The sequence below is a fragment of the Rattus norvegicus genome, chromosome X (genome assembly GCF_021556685.1).
Source record: "Rattus norvegicus strain SHRSP/BbbUtx chromosome X, alternate assembly SHRSP_T2T, whole genome shotgun sequence".
In the NCBI taxonomy this organism is placed as follows: domain Eukaryota; kingdom Metazoa; phylum Chordata; class Mammalia; order Rodentia; family Muridae; genus Rattus; species Rattus norvegicus.
This window is the reverse complement of record NC_141554.1, coordinates 89,447,358-89,462,890: the sequence shown is the minus strand read 5'-3', so window position 1 is coordinate 89,462,890 and position 15,533 is coordinate 89,447,358.

Below are 15,533 nucleotides of genomic sequence, written 5' to 3'. Positions count from 1 at the left end.
GGCCCCAGTGGGTGAAAAAGCACTTGGTCCTACCAAGGCTGGATCCCTCAGTGTAGGAGAATGCCAGGGCTGGGAGGTGGAAGGTGTGGGTGGGTGAGGGAATACCCTCATAGAAGAAGGAGTATGGGGATGTGATATGGGATTTATGGATCAGAAACTGGGAAAGGGGATAACATTTGAAATATTCAGTAAAATAAAATAAAATAAGTTATGCAAAAACAAAACAAAGCAAAACAAAACAACAGTCGGCCTGACTCTATTGTTTAGGAGTTCTTGACTGTGTGTGTCCTCTGCTCAGGTACTACCAGACTATATTTCATGTTTTTCAGGGCAAAAATATCAAGCTCTTTTTCCTAGGATATTGGTTGTTGTCTCCATTTAGTTGATTGTGGCTCTTTCTTCCTATTGCCTTCTCAGTTCTCAGAGACTAATATACTCTCAATACTGTCCCGATTAGCTGCTATTTGGAATATTGTTATTGACTTTCTTCAAAGACAGAGGATAGGAGCATGGGTTTGTCTTTGCTTTCCCCTTGTAATCCATTGTGGAGGAAAACTTCATATATCTTACATAAGTAGAAGAATAAAAATGTGTTCTTATTGACAATAGGCATAGAAAAAAAATCACATTCACAGGCACTATCCATAGGCATACAGAGGGAATTCTACTTGTTTTATCCACCAGTGAGTCGAAGTTTGGAGGTAATCATAAAATACTACTTGTTAGACAAGGACATTAGTATAGTTTCAATCAATTCAAATTTGATTCACTTCTTTCTACACAAATACATTTAACACATTACTATTAATTAGTAGTATTTCTTAATTATCTAGGATATATAATTTTATATAAATAAATCTTTGTTTCACATACAATTAAATTGTTTTAAACAGTAACTCTTCTAAGATTTCTGAAAAATAACATACCATCCAAAAATGTCCAATGTTTTAATTAATTTCAATTGATGAAATTAGACTTTGTGACCCAATCTCAGAATATTTGAAAATAAGACTATGTGTTGTAGAGTCGTGAACAAGTAAAGTATAGCTATGACTATAAAACTTAATAACCTTCTATACAACTCTATTTCATTGTCACTAAGAGACTTTCCTTATCAAAAACAGAAAAATATGAAATATTTAAATGTTTGTGTATTGTTACAAATGAATGAAAGAAGGAAAGAAAGGAGGAGGAAGGGAGAAAGAAAGAATAAAAAGAAAGAAAGAGAAGAGAAGAGAAGCAAGGAGGAGAGGAGAGAAGAGGAGAGGAGAGGAGAGGAGAGGAGAGGAGAGGAGAGGAGAGAAGAGAAGAGAAGAGAAGAGAAGAGAAGAGAAGAGAAGAGAAGAGAAGAGAAGAGAAGAGAAGAGAAGAGAAGAGAAGAGAAGAGATGTGTTCTCAAACAGATGTGAGAGCTTTGGTACTTGTTATAATGTAGGCATTCAGCAATGTAGCTCTTAATATTTTAATACCTCCCCAGCTAGTGGTAATTATTGTTGAATGTGTTGAAATTCTATAAAAATAATTACTTCTCACTTACTAAACTTCACATAATGAAGACATAGATCCTGACGGTATTTTAGTCAATGATATTAACAATGTAAATTCTCTATATGTTTTAATTTGATTCGATGACAATGTCAATTATAAAATACCTTAATGACATCAAAGAAAGTAGCTGCCTTATGTATTTTTAAAAAAAGAGAGTAAGACTGTCTTTCATGTCCAAGTCAAATAATTATGAATTTTCCTATACATTTTTGCTACTAGCAAGGAATATTCAAAATAATGGAAATGTATCAGAGTAGATCACTAAGAAATAGAACATACCAATAAAACGAGTGTTTTTTGTTCTGAATTATGTAATACTTTTAATAATGTTAAAGAATAAAGATGTTATCAATTTAATTTAACTTTTTGTTATTTTGAAATTAAAAACTCATTCTGTTTTATCATATTATTTAGTATTCTGATAATCCTGTAGGTTAAATTATTATCACTTATTAAATATAAATTTTAATTTAATTCCTTTATGCTACAAAACTTAATTAGATTCAATTTGAGTATTCTTGTATTCTAATTTTAGTATTTTATGTCACAGTAAAAATCTTGTCTTTTCAAAAACTAATTAATTTTTCTCTTCCACAGCCGTGTTTACATAGTATATTCAATAAATTAAGATGATTAATTAGGCTTGACTCCTAATGGTTTCTTTCTTGATTAGATAAATGTCAACCATTTCTCTGGGTTTTCTGTTTAATAACAATGGATACATGCTTCAATTTTTGCTTTTCTGAAGCATTTTATTACATATATTATCTGTACATTTTACTTACATCTTTTTTTTTTTAATTAACTTGAGTATTTCTTATATACATTTCGAGTGTTATTCCCTTTCCCGGTATCCGGGCAAACATCCCCCTCCCCCCTCCCCTTCCTTATGGGTGTTCCCCTCCCAACCCTCCCCCCATTGCCGCCCTCCCCCCACCAGTCTAGTTCACTGGGGGTTCAGTCTTAGCAGGACCCAGGGCTTCCCCTTCCACTGGTGCTCTTACTAGGATATTCATTGCTACCTATGAGGTCAGAGTCCAGGGTCAGTCCATGTATAGTCTTTAGTTAGTGGCTTAGTCCCTGGAAGCTCTGGTTGCTTGGCATTGTTGTACATATGGGGGCTCGAGCCCCTTCAAGCTCTTCCAGTTCTTTCTCTGATTCCTTCAACGGGGGTTCTATTCTCAGTTCAGTGGTATGCTGCTGGTATTCGCCTCTGTATTTGCTGTATTCTGGCTGTGTCTCTCAGGAGCGATCTACATCCGGCTCCTGTCGGTCTGCACTTCTTTCCTTCATCCATCTTGTCTAATTGGGTGGCTGTATATGTATGGGCCACATGTGGGGCAGGCTCTGAATGGGTGTTCCTTCAGTCTCTGTTTTAATCTTTGCCTCTCTCTTCCCTGCAGAAGCTGGAAAGAACCCAGATGCCCTTCAACAGAGGAATGGATACAGAAAATGTGGTACATCTTTACTTACATCTTAAGAGACATACTTGTGTCTTCTGTTCATTCTATGTATAAATAACACACTTGGAATTAATACATATAAGAGAAATGGTACGATAAAAAATGTAAAAGTCAACTTTTATATCTTTTTAGTATCCTGTCCAAAATATATATCTTGGAATATTGGTTTAGAAATGTTTAGCTATGTGTTGGTTGGACACCATGTGGTATCTTCACACACTGTTCACACTAATAAAAAGAGACAACCACAGTGAGTTTATTGTTATTGTATATTTATAAAATATCTTAATAGACTGTCAAAGATATCTTTCAAACCTCTCTTTTTTCTTAAAAGTCCTTGATGAACTAGGGATATCTGGATGAAAGTAGTTTACAATGCCATAGGAGCTTAGTCGAGTTATCAATTTTTTTAATCACTGATGGTGAAAACTCAGCCTGTCCAAAATTTATTAGTTGCCTACTTCAGTAAGGATTAAGAGCAGGGATTTGTGACTCACTCCCATTCAATGTGGGCTATTAAAAGGCCTATTCTTCTATATGCTCTGTTTGGGCAAGTATAATTGCACTGAGTTGACGATTGGAATAGTACATCCAGCCTAGAAAATGGCATTTCATGGATCATTCTGTATTCCTGCACTTATGAGTCTAACCATCATTTTAATTTTACTTATGATTTCATTTTAATTACATGTTATTCTCCCCTTTCCATAAAATAATCTTTCATCTACATTGTTTCTAGCAACTTTTTCTTATTGAACATTTTATTTATTTACATTTCAAATGACATCCCCTTTCTTGGTTTCTCTTCCACAAACCCACTATCAAATAGCTGCTCATGCTTCTATAAGAGTAATCCTCCACCCACCCAACCACTCTAACCTCACCACCCTTGCATTTCCCTAAACTGGGGAATTGAATCTCCACAGGACTAAGGACCTCCACTCTAATTGATGCCAGATAAGGCTATCCTCTGCTAAATATAGAGCTGAAGCCATAGGTCCTTTCATGTTTACTCTTTGGTTGGTGGTTTCTTTTTTGTCTGGATAGTTGCTATTGTTGTTCTTCCTATAGGGTTATGAACCCATTCAGCACCTTCAGTCCTTTCATTAGCTCATCCATTAGGGTTCCCATGCTCAATCCAATGATTGACTGTGAGCATCCACATCTGTATTTGTCATGCTCTGTCAGAGCCTCCTAAGAGAGGCTATCTCAGGCTCCTATCAGCAAGCATTTCTTGACATCTTCAATAGTGTCTGGGTTTGGTAGTGTATATGGGATAGGTAGATACCCAGGTGGGGCAGCCTCTGGATGGCCTTTCCTTCAGTATCTGCTCTGCACATTATCCCTTGTATTTACTTTAAACAAGAGAAATACTGGGTTAAAATTTGGAGATGAATGGCTGGCACCATCCTTCAACCTAGAGCCTTGACTAACCTCTGGATATGGAATCTACAGGCTCTCCTCCCCTATGTTGTGTATTTCAGCTAATCTCATCCCCTTTGGCTCCTGGAAGTCTCTTGCTTTCCTGATATCTGGGATTTTCTGGTGGCTACCCCAGTTCCCCATTACCAATTGCTACACACAATTGTTCAAATTCCTGACCCTCTGTGTATCATCTCTGTCTCTTTCAATACCTGATTCTTCCTACCTTTACCCCATGCACCTCCCCTCTTCCTCCCAACTCTCTCCTACCCTCTACCTCCTGTGAATATTTTGTTCCCCCTTCTAAGAAGGACTGAAGCATGTATTCTTTGGTCTGCCTTCTTCTTGAGCTTCATATAGTCTGTGAGTTTTATCATGGGTATGATGAGCATCTAGACTAATATCCACTTATCAGTGAGTGCATATCATGTGTGTTTTTCCATGACTGGGTTACCTCACTCAAGATATTTTCTAGTTCCATCCTTTTGCATAAGAATTTCATGATGTCATTGATTTTAATAGCAGAGTAGTACTCCATTGTGTAAACGTACCACATTTTCTATATCTATTCATTGGTTGAGGGACATCTGGTTTCTTTCCAGCTTCTGACTATTATAAATAAGGCTTCTATGAACATAGTGGAGTATGGGAGCTTGTTATATGTAGAAGAATCTTTTGGGTATATGCCCAGGAGTGGTATAACTGGGCCCTCAGGTAGTACTATGTCCAATTGTCTGAAGAATTGTCAGACTGATTTCCAAAGTGGTTATACCAGTTTGCACTCACACCAATAATGGAGGAGTACACCTCTTTCTCTGCATCTTCACCAGCATCTGTTGTCACCTGAGTGTTTGATCTTAGCCATGCTAACTGGTGTGAGGTGGAATCTCAGGGATGATTTGAGTTGCTTTTCCCTGGTGATTAAGAATTTTGAACATTTCTTTAAATGGTACTCAGCCATTTGATATTCCTTAGTTGGGAATTTTTTTTAGCTCTGTAACATTTTTAATAGGATTATTTGGTTCTAGGACATTTAATTTCTTGGCTCAATTGTATATATGGGTATTAGAGTTTTATTGTATGTAGCATGGGTTAAGATCTTTTCAAAATCTGTTGGTTGCCATTTTGTCAAATTGACAGAGTCCTTTGCCTTACAAAAACATTGCAATTTTATGGGTTCCCATTTATCTATTGTTGATCTTAGAGCATAAGTTATTGGTGTTCTGTTCAGGTAATTTTCCCCCATGCCCATATATTTGAGACTATTCTCCACTTCTCTTCTATTAGTTTCAGCGTATCTGGTTTTATGTGGAGGTCCTTGAACCACATAGAATTGAGCTTTGTATAAAGAAATAAGAATGGATCAATTTTCATTCTTCTACATGCTGGCCTCCAGTTGAACCAGCACCATTTGTTCAAAATGCTATCTTTTCCACCTGATGTTTTTGGCTCCTTTGTCAAAAATCAAGTGACCATTGGCTTGTGGATTCATTTCTGGGTCTTCAATTCTTTTCTCTTATTCTACCTGCCTGTCTCTGTACCAATGCCTAGTAGTTTATATCATTATTGCCATGTAATACATCTGGAAGTTAGGGATCATGATTTTCCCAGAAGTTCTCTTGTTGAGAATAGCTTTTGCTATCCTGGATTGTTTGTTGTTCCAAATCAATTGGAGAATTGCTCTTTCACTGTATAGAATTGAGTTGGAATTTTGATAGAGATTGCATTGAATCTGTAGATTGCTTTTCCAAGATGGCCATTTTTACTATATTAATCCTACCAATCGATGAGCAGGGGAGATCGTTCCATCTACTGAGATTTTCTTCCATTTCTTTCATAAGTGACTTGATTTTCTTGTCATATAGATCTTTCACTTGTTTGGTTAGAGTCACATCAAGCTATTTTATATTGTTTGTGTCTATTGCAAAGGATGCTGTTTCCTAGGTTACTGATTTGTTTGAGTTAGTTTAATACCCATCTACTTTGCTGAAGTTGTTTTCAAGTTTAGGAGTTCTGTGGTGGAACTTTTGAGGTCACTTAAGTATACTATCATATCATCAGCCCATAGAGACATTTTGACTTCTTACTTTCCAATTTGTATCCTTTGAACTGTTTTTTTGTCTAATTGTTCTGGCTAGGACTTGAGGAATTATGTTGAATTGGTAGGGAGAGAGTGTTCAGCCTTGTCTAGTCCCTGATTTTAGCAGGATTGTTTTAAGTTTCTCTCCATTTAGTTTGATGTTGGCTACTAGTTTGCTGTATATTGCTTTTACTATGGTTATGTATGGGCCTTGAACTCCTGACCTTTCCAAGGCTTTTAACATGTAGAGTGTTGTGTTTCAAATGCTATCCCAGCATCTAATAAGATGATCATGTCGGGGTTTTTTGAGATCATTTATATAATGGATTAGATTCATGCATTTCCATATAATGAAGCAACACTGCATTCCTGGAAGGAAGCCCAATTTATCTTGGTTAATGATCATTATGATGTGTTCTTGTAAATTGAATAGTGATTATTGCTTCCTGTTATATTCATATTTGGATATGAGGTTATGTTTGTGTGCTTTTCTTCTCTTTGACCCCCATTGAAGGAATCAGAGAAAGAACTGGAAGAGCTTGAAGGGGCTAGAGACCCCATATGTACAACAATGGCAAGCAACCAGAGCTTCCAGGGACTAAACCACTACCTAAAGACTATACATGGTCTGACCCTGGACTCTGACCCCATAGGTAGCAATGAATATCCTAGTAAGAGCACCAGTGGAAGGGGAAGCCCTGGGTCCTGCTAAGACTGAACCCCCAGTGAACTAGACTGTTGGGGGGAGGGCGGCAATGGGGGGAGTGTGGGGAGGGGAACACCCATAAGGAAGGGGAGGGGGGAGGGCGATGTTTGCCCGGAAACTGGGAAAGGGAATAACACTCGAAATGTATATAAGAAATACTCAAGTTAATATATATATATATATATATATATATATATATATATATATATATATATATATATATATAAATTACAAGAATCTTTTGGAGCATTTTTGCCACTATATTTAAAAGGGAAATTGGTCTAAAGTACTCTTTCTTGGTTGGTCCTTTGTGTTGTTTAGGTATAAGCATAATTGTGGCTTAGAAATTAGGTTTTGTTTCTTCTGTTTATATTTTGTGCAATAGTATTAAGAGTATTGGTATTGAAGGTCTGATAGATTTCTTCACTAAACCCATGTTGTCCTTTTTTTTTTTTTTTTTTGGTTCTGAACACTTTCAATGACTGCTTCTATTACTTCAGTGTTTATGGGACTGTTTATATGGTTTGGTGGTTTGTCTGATCCTGATTTCATTTTCCTACCTGACATCTGTATAGAAAACTGTTCATTTTCTCCAGATTTTCCAGTTTTGTTGAGTATAGGTTGTTGTAGTAAGTATGAAGATTATTTAAATTTCCTCAATTTCTGTTGTTATGTCTCCCTTTTCCTTTCTGATTTTGTTAATCTGGGTACTGTCTCTGTCCCCTCTGGTTAGTCTGGCTAAGGGTATACCTTTCTTGTTGACTTTCTCAAAGAACCACCTCATGGTTTTGTTGATTCTTTGAATAGTTCTCTTTGTACCTACTTGGTTGATTTCAGCCCTTTGTTTGACTATTTCATCCTGTCTACTCCTCCCATGTGTATTTCTCTTTTTTTCTATAGTTTTCATCTGTGCTGTTAAGTTCCTAGTTTGTACTCTCTCCATTTTCCTTTTGGAGGCACTCAGAGCTATGAGTTTTCCTTTTAGCACTGCTTTCATTATGTCCCATAAATTTGGCATGTTGTATCTTAATTTTCATTAAATTCTAAAAAGTGTTTAATTTCTTTCTTTATTTCTTCCCTCACCAAGTTATCATCGAGTAGAGAGCTGTTAAGCTTCCATGTCTATCTGGGCTGTCTCTCATTTTTGTTATTATTGAAGACTAGCCTTAATCAGTGGTGATCTGAGAGGATGCATGAAGTTAGTTCAATCTTAGTGTGTCTGTTTTGTGATTGATTATATGATCAATTTTGAGAAGGTACCATGATGTGCCTAGAAGAATGTATATTGTTTGTTTTAATTTGAAATATTCTATAGATTTCTGTTATCCATTTTTTCATAGCTTCTGTTAGATTTAATGTAGATCTGTTTAGTTTCTGTTTTCATGATTTGTCCTTTGATGAAAGTGGATTGTTAAAGTTTCCCAATAATCTTGTGTGAGGATCAATGTATGCTTTAAGCTTTTGGGAAGTTTCTTTTATGAATGGAGGTGGCCTTGCATTTGGAGCATAGATGTTCAATATTGAGAGTTCATCTTGGTACATTTTTTTTGATCTCTATGAAGTGTTCTTGCTTATCTTTTTTGATAACTTTTAAATGAAAGTCAATTTTATTTACTATTAGAATGTATACTCCAACTTGTTTCTTGGGATTGATTTTTGGAAATTCTTTTTCCAGACTTTTACACTGAGGTTTGTTTCCTGTATAAAGCAAAATGCTGGATCCTATTTCTGTATCCACTCTGTTAGTCTATGTCTTTTATTTAGGGAATTGAGTTCATTGATGATAGAGTTTTTAAGGAATAGTAATGGTTGCTTCCTGTTATTTTTGTTGTTAGTGGTGGAATTATGTTTGCTTGGCTATCTTCTTTTGGGTTTGTTGCAAAATGATTACTTTCTTGTTTTTTCTAGGATGTAGTTTACCTCCTTGTGTTGGAGTTGTCCATCTATTATCCTTTGTATGGCTGGATTTCTGGGAAGATACAGTGTAAATCTGGTTTTGTCATAGAGCGTTTTATTTTTTCTAACTATGGTAAATAAGTTTTTCTGGATTAGTAGCCTTGGCTGGCATTCGTGTACTCTTCGTGTCTGTATGAAATTTCTCCAGGATCTTCTGGCTTTTAGAGTCTCTTTTGATAAGTCTAGTATAATTCTAAAAGGTCTGGCATTTTATGTTACTTTACCTTTTTCCTTTACAGCTTTTAATATCTTTGTTTTGTGTATACTATACGATCTTTTAATTATTATGTGATGAGAAGTATTTCTTTTCTGGTTCAATCTATTTTTGGTTCTGTAGTGTTCTTATATATTTATGGGCATCTGTTTCTTTAGGTTAGAGAAGTTTTCTCCTATAATTTTGTCAATTTTTTTACTGGATCTTTGATTTGGGAATCTTTGCTCTCTTCTATACCTGTTATTCTTAATATTCATTTTCTTGTTGTATCCTGGAATCCGTAGATGTTTGAGGTTAGGAGCTTTTTGCATTTTGCATTTTCTTTGACTGTTATGTCAATGTTTTCTATGGTTTCTTCTGTACCTGAGATTCTCTCTTCTATCTCTTGTGTTCTGTTAATGATGTTTGCATCTATGACTCCTGATCTATTTCCTAGATTTTCTATCTCCAGTGTGGTCTCACTTTGTGATTTCTTTATTGTTTCTGTTTCCATTTTTAGATCCTGGATGTTTTTGTTTAATTCCTTCACCTCTTTGGTTGTGTTTTCCTGTATTTTTTAATGGATCTATGTGTTTCCTCCTTAAGTGTTTCTTTCTCTTTACCTCTGTTCTCCTGTATTTCTTTATGGGAATTATTGATGTCCTTCTTAAAGTCATCTATCATCCTCCTAAGATGCGACTTTAAAGGAGTCTCTTGCTTTTCTGGTGTGTTGGTATATCCAGGACTAGCTGTGATGGGAGAGATGGGTTCTGATGTTGCCAAGTAGCCTTGGTTTCTTTTGCTTAGGTTCTTTGCTTGCCTCTCACCATCTGGTTATCTCTGGTGTTAGTTGGTCTTGCTGCCTCTGACTGGACCTTGTCTGCCATCCTGTGAGCCAGTGGTATATCAGCTCTCCTGGGAGATCAGCTCTCTCCATTTGGAATTGGGTACAGAGAGCTGTTGCTCAGGGGTACAGTTGGGAAATGGAAGGATCCAATCCCAAGCTGCTCTATGGTTCCTGTGTCCTGTGGGCTCCTAGCAGATCTTGGGCCTACTATTGGTACAATAGTAGTGGTCTCATCTCTGGCCTTTAGTATGCCAACACTCCTGGGAGACCAGTTTTCTCTGGGTGGGATTTGGGAATGGAGAGCTGTGGCACAGACTTATCTCTGGGGAGCAAATTGGAACTGGAAACTCCAGAATTTTAATGTGAGTGACATAAGTGTCTTGTTGATGGCTAAAAATTCAACATATCCCTCTTTTCAGGAATTTGAGCAGTTACATGTTCTATATTCACAACCTTATGTTGTTAATCTTCTCTGGTTAAAATTTGAGAATCTTTTGTGTATAAACATATATATTTAAACAACTTTTAGACGTGATGTCATTTTACCACCCTAACTACTTATTGCAGTATAAGGGATCACATTATGAACCCTGAGATTGTATTATTTACCAAGAAGAACTGTTTCTAGTTCTTATGTGGTTCAGACCTTAACATACATCTTTAATCCCAAACAATGAAGGTAAAGTTAGTTTGGAGAAGAAAGCACCTATGTTTGAAAATGATGTCTAATGGAGTGGCAGACAATGTAAGCATCAGAGAAAGGTTTGACAGAATAGAATTAGTATATGCCCAGATCTCAGGTATAAAAGAAGAATGAAAGTTATATAAGGGACCATGCAGAGGGAGGAAGAAACAGTTTGACAAGGGAGAGTTATAAAGAAACAGACTGAAGAGAGAACAAGCTAGAAACAAAGATAAAATATAACAAGTCTGAGAAATGAGAGCCAGGAGATCAGGCCAGTTTGGTAAAGGTAGTATAAAGCTAAGCAGAGAAATTGAGGAGACCTGAAAGGATTGAATCAGTGTGATGAGACGTTTTGAGCCAGAACATATGATTTGAACCAGTCAATGAGAGTTCTGACATGGCTAGGAAGTATGAGTTAATTCAGCAGTAAGGCTCAGAAGCTGAACATTATAGGCCTTGAGTAAATTCCATGAGGCAAGAAACTTTCAGTCTAGGCCTAGGTTAGCAGACAAAGACAGTAAGACTCAGAGATGACAATTAGCAATAAAAGTATAAATGATGACTTTACAAATAGAAGTGACTTTTCTCATTTGCATAGCACCTTAGGTATTTTCAGTCTAAGGATTTCTACCAAGTTTACCATGAATTCAGTTTTGGAGAGAGGTTGTAAATCCCAATCTGATGTTGTTTAGAAACCCCATGACAGCTATGCCACTATTTATCCAGTAGGCATTCCTTCCCTTGTGATTGATATTATAGCTAAAAGACTTTGGGGCCAGATATGACTACTGGTGTTTTCTTCTTGCAGCCACCTACATGGCAACATAGGTTACTATGGAAGTTAATGAGTAAAAAGTAAGCTTTCAACTTATTTCTACCTTGATTTCCTTATTTTTTTGTATTTAAAGTTTATAGTGTCTTCAGCAATATGATATTATGAATTACTCTACTCTTGTAACCAAGTGGAATGAAAAGATCCTGTTGCCATTCCTCTGTAATCAATAACTCCTAAGGACATATACAAAAACATCTTGCTTTGTAATTTTATTTATTGGCACATTATTTATAGGACTGGCATTGTGTGTCCTTGTGGGTTGTCTGGCTTCAAAATCCCCTACATGTTTTTCTTTTTTTAATTGTGATACCAGCTGATATGTTTCCATGTGGCTCTTTCATATTCTCTTCATTTTGATTATCCCTCATTGATCTTGTCTTGTCCCTAATTCTCACCCCCTTCTAACCCTTTGAATGTGTCCACTATAAGTATTCCACTACACCACTATTTTTTTTCTTTTATTTTGCCTACAATGTTACTCATCTATTTGAGCAACCTCCTTTCCAACTATCTACATTCTAGCTTCCAGCCTTTCAGAGGCACCACAATTTAAATATACAAAATTAAAAAGTCAAGACTATGATAATGAAAATGGGGGGGAAATTCAGTGTCTGTCTTTCTGGGTGTTAGTTATATCACATTGTATCCATCTACTTACCTATGAATTTTATTTTGTATTTATTTTTGTTTTTATATTTTAAATTTTGACAGCATTTTTGATAATGTTCTCTCCTGTCTGTCACTCAGCATAGATACTATACCTCTATAGCTATTCAACTTCATGTTTCTCTCTCTCTCTCTTTATCTCTCTCTCACTCACTCAAGAGGGGTAGATGTCAGGAAAAAAATAAATTCATGGCTGAAATAATCCAATTAAGAACAAAGAGAACAATACAAACAATCCACAAAACCAAAAGCTTCTTTGAGAAAATCAATAAGATAAATCCTTAGCCACCCTAATTATAGGACCCAGAGACAGTATCCAAGTAGAAAAATTTAAAAATGAAAAGCAGACATAACAACAGAAACTAAGGCAATTTAAAATATAATCAGAGGTCACTATAAAAGCCTACACTCAACAAAACTGGAAAATATAGATGGAAGGGATAGCTTTTTACACAGATGCTATGTTGTAAAGTTAAATCAAGAGTAGGTAATCTATCTAAAGAGCCTTATATCTAGAAAGGAAATAGAAGACATTAAAAACTTCCCAAACAAATGCAAATCAAAACAACCCTGAGATTTCACCTCACACCAGTGAGAATGGCTAAGATAAAAAACTCAGGTAACAGCAGATGCTGGCTAGGATGTGGAGAAAGAGGAACACTCCTCCATTGTTGGTGGGATTGCAGACTGGTACAACCATTCTGGAAATCAGTCTGGAGGTTCCTCAGAAAATTGGACATTGAACTGCCTGAGGATCCAGCTATACCTCTCTTGGGCATATACCCAAAAGATGCCCCTACATATAAAAAAGCCACGTGCTCCACTATGTTCATCGCAGCCTTATTTATAATAGCCAGAAGCTGGAAAGAACCCAGATGCCTTTCAACAGAGGAATGGATACAGAAAATGTGGTACATCTACACAATGGAATATTACTCAGCTATCAAAAACAACGGCTTTATGAAATTCATAGACAAATGGTCGGAACTGGAAAATATCATCCTGAGTGAGGTAACCCAATCACAGAAAAACAGACATGGTATCCACTCATTGATAAGTGGCTATTAGCCCAAATGCTTGAATTACCCTAGATGCCTAGAACAAATGAAACTCAAGACGGATGATCAAAATGTGAATGCTTCACTCCTTCTCTAAAAGGGGAACAAGAATACCCTTGGCAGGGAAGAGAGAGGCAAAGATTAAAACAGACACAGAAGGAACACCCATTCAGAGCCTGCCCCACATGTGGCCCATGCATATACAGCCACCCAATTAGACAAGATGGATGAAGCAAAGAAGTGCAGACCGACAGGAGCCGGATGTAGATCGCTCCTGAGAGACACAGCCAGAATACAGCAAATACATATGCGAATGCCAGCAGCAAACCACTGAACTGAGAATAGGACCCCCGTTGAAGGAATCAGAGAAAGAACTGGAAGAGCTTGAAGGGGCTCGAGTCCCCATATGTACAACAATGCCAAGCAACCAGAGCTTCCAGGGACTAAGCCACTACCTAAAGACTATATATACATGGACTGACCCTGGACTCTGACCTCATAGGTAGCAATGAATATCCTAGTAATAGCACCAGTGGAAGGGGAAGCCCTGGGTCCTGCTAAGACTGAACCCCCAGTGAACTAGATTGTTGGGGGGAGGGCGGCAAGGGGGGAGGATGGGGAGGGGAACACCTATAATGAAGGGGAGAGGGGAGGGGGTAGAGGGGGTAGGGGGATGTTTGCCCGGAAACCGGGAAAGGGAATAACACTCGAAATGTATATAAGAAATACTCAAGTTAGTAAAAAAAAAAAAAAAAAAACTTCCCAAACAAAAAGCCCAGAGTCAGATAGCTTTACTGCAAAATTCTACCAGACCTTCAAAGAAGAGCTAATACGAATGTTATTCGAACTAGTTCATATAATAGAAACAGAAGGAATACTACCAAATTCATTCTATGAAGCCTCAGTTACTCTGATACGTAAAACACAAAAAGACATAAAGAAACAGAACTTCAGACCAATTTTGCTTATGAGTATTGATACAGAAATACTCAATAAAATACTTGCAACCTGAATGCAAGAACACATCAAAACCATCATTAAACACAATCAAGTAGGCATCATGCCAGGGATGCAGAGAAGGTTCAATATATGAAAATTTATTAATGTAATACGCTATATAACAAACCAAAAGAAAAAAATTACATGATAATCTCATTAGAGGCTGAGGAAGCATGTTTCAAAATACAACACCCCTCCATTTTGAACATCTTGGAGAGATCAGATTCACGGGACATACCTAAACCTAATAAAAGGAATATACATCAAACCAATAGCTAGTATCAAATTAAATGGAAACACAATAGAAGCAATTCCCCTAAAATCAATGACAAGAACAGGTTGCTGACTCTTGCCATTCTATTCAATATAGTACTCAAAGTTCTAGTTAGAGCAATAAGAAAATAAAAAATCAAGTAAATAAAAGTTGGAAAAGAAGTCAGTGCATCACTACTTGCTGACAATATGATAGTATATATATAAGCAATACCAAAAATTCTACCAGAGATCTTCTGCAGCTGATAAACAGCTTTAGCAAAGTGGCTAGATACAAAATTAACTAAAAAAACCCAATAGTCTTCTATTATAAAATAATAGGTTGAGAAAGAAATTATGGAAACAACACCCTTTACAATAGTCACAAATTATATAAAATATCTTGGTCTAATCTTAGCAAGCAAGTATAAAATCTGTATGAAAAGAATTTCCAATCTCTGAAAAAAGAAATCCAAGAAGACTTCAGAAGATGGAAAGATCTCCTGTGCTCATGGATCATTAGGATTAACATAGTAAAAATGGCATCCTACCACAAGCAATGTACTGCTTCAACCCAATCTCCACAAATATTCCAACATAGTTCTTCATAGACATGGAAAGAGCAATTCTTAATTTCATATGGACATATATATAACCCAGGATAGTGAAAGAAATTCTTTACAATAAAAGTACTTCTGGAAGAATTACCCTCCTTGACCTCAAGCTGTACTATAGAGCAATAATGATTTTAAAAATAACCTCATTGTATTGGTATAGATACAGACAGATTAATCAATGGAATATAATTGAAGACCCAGAAATA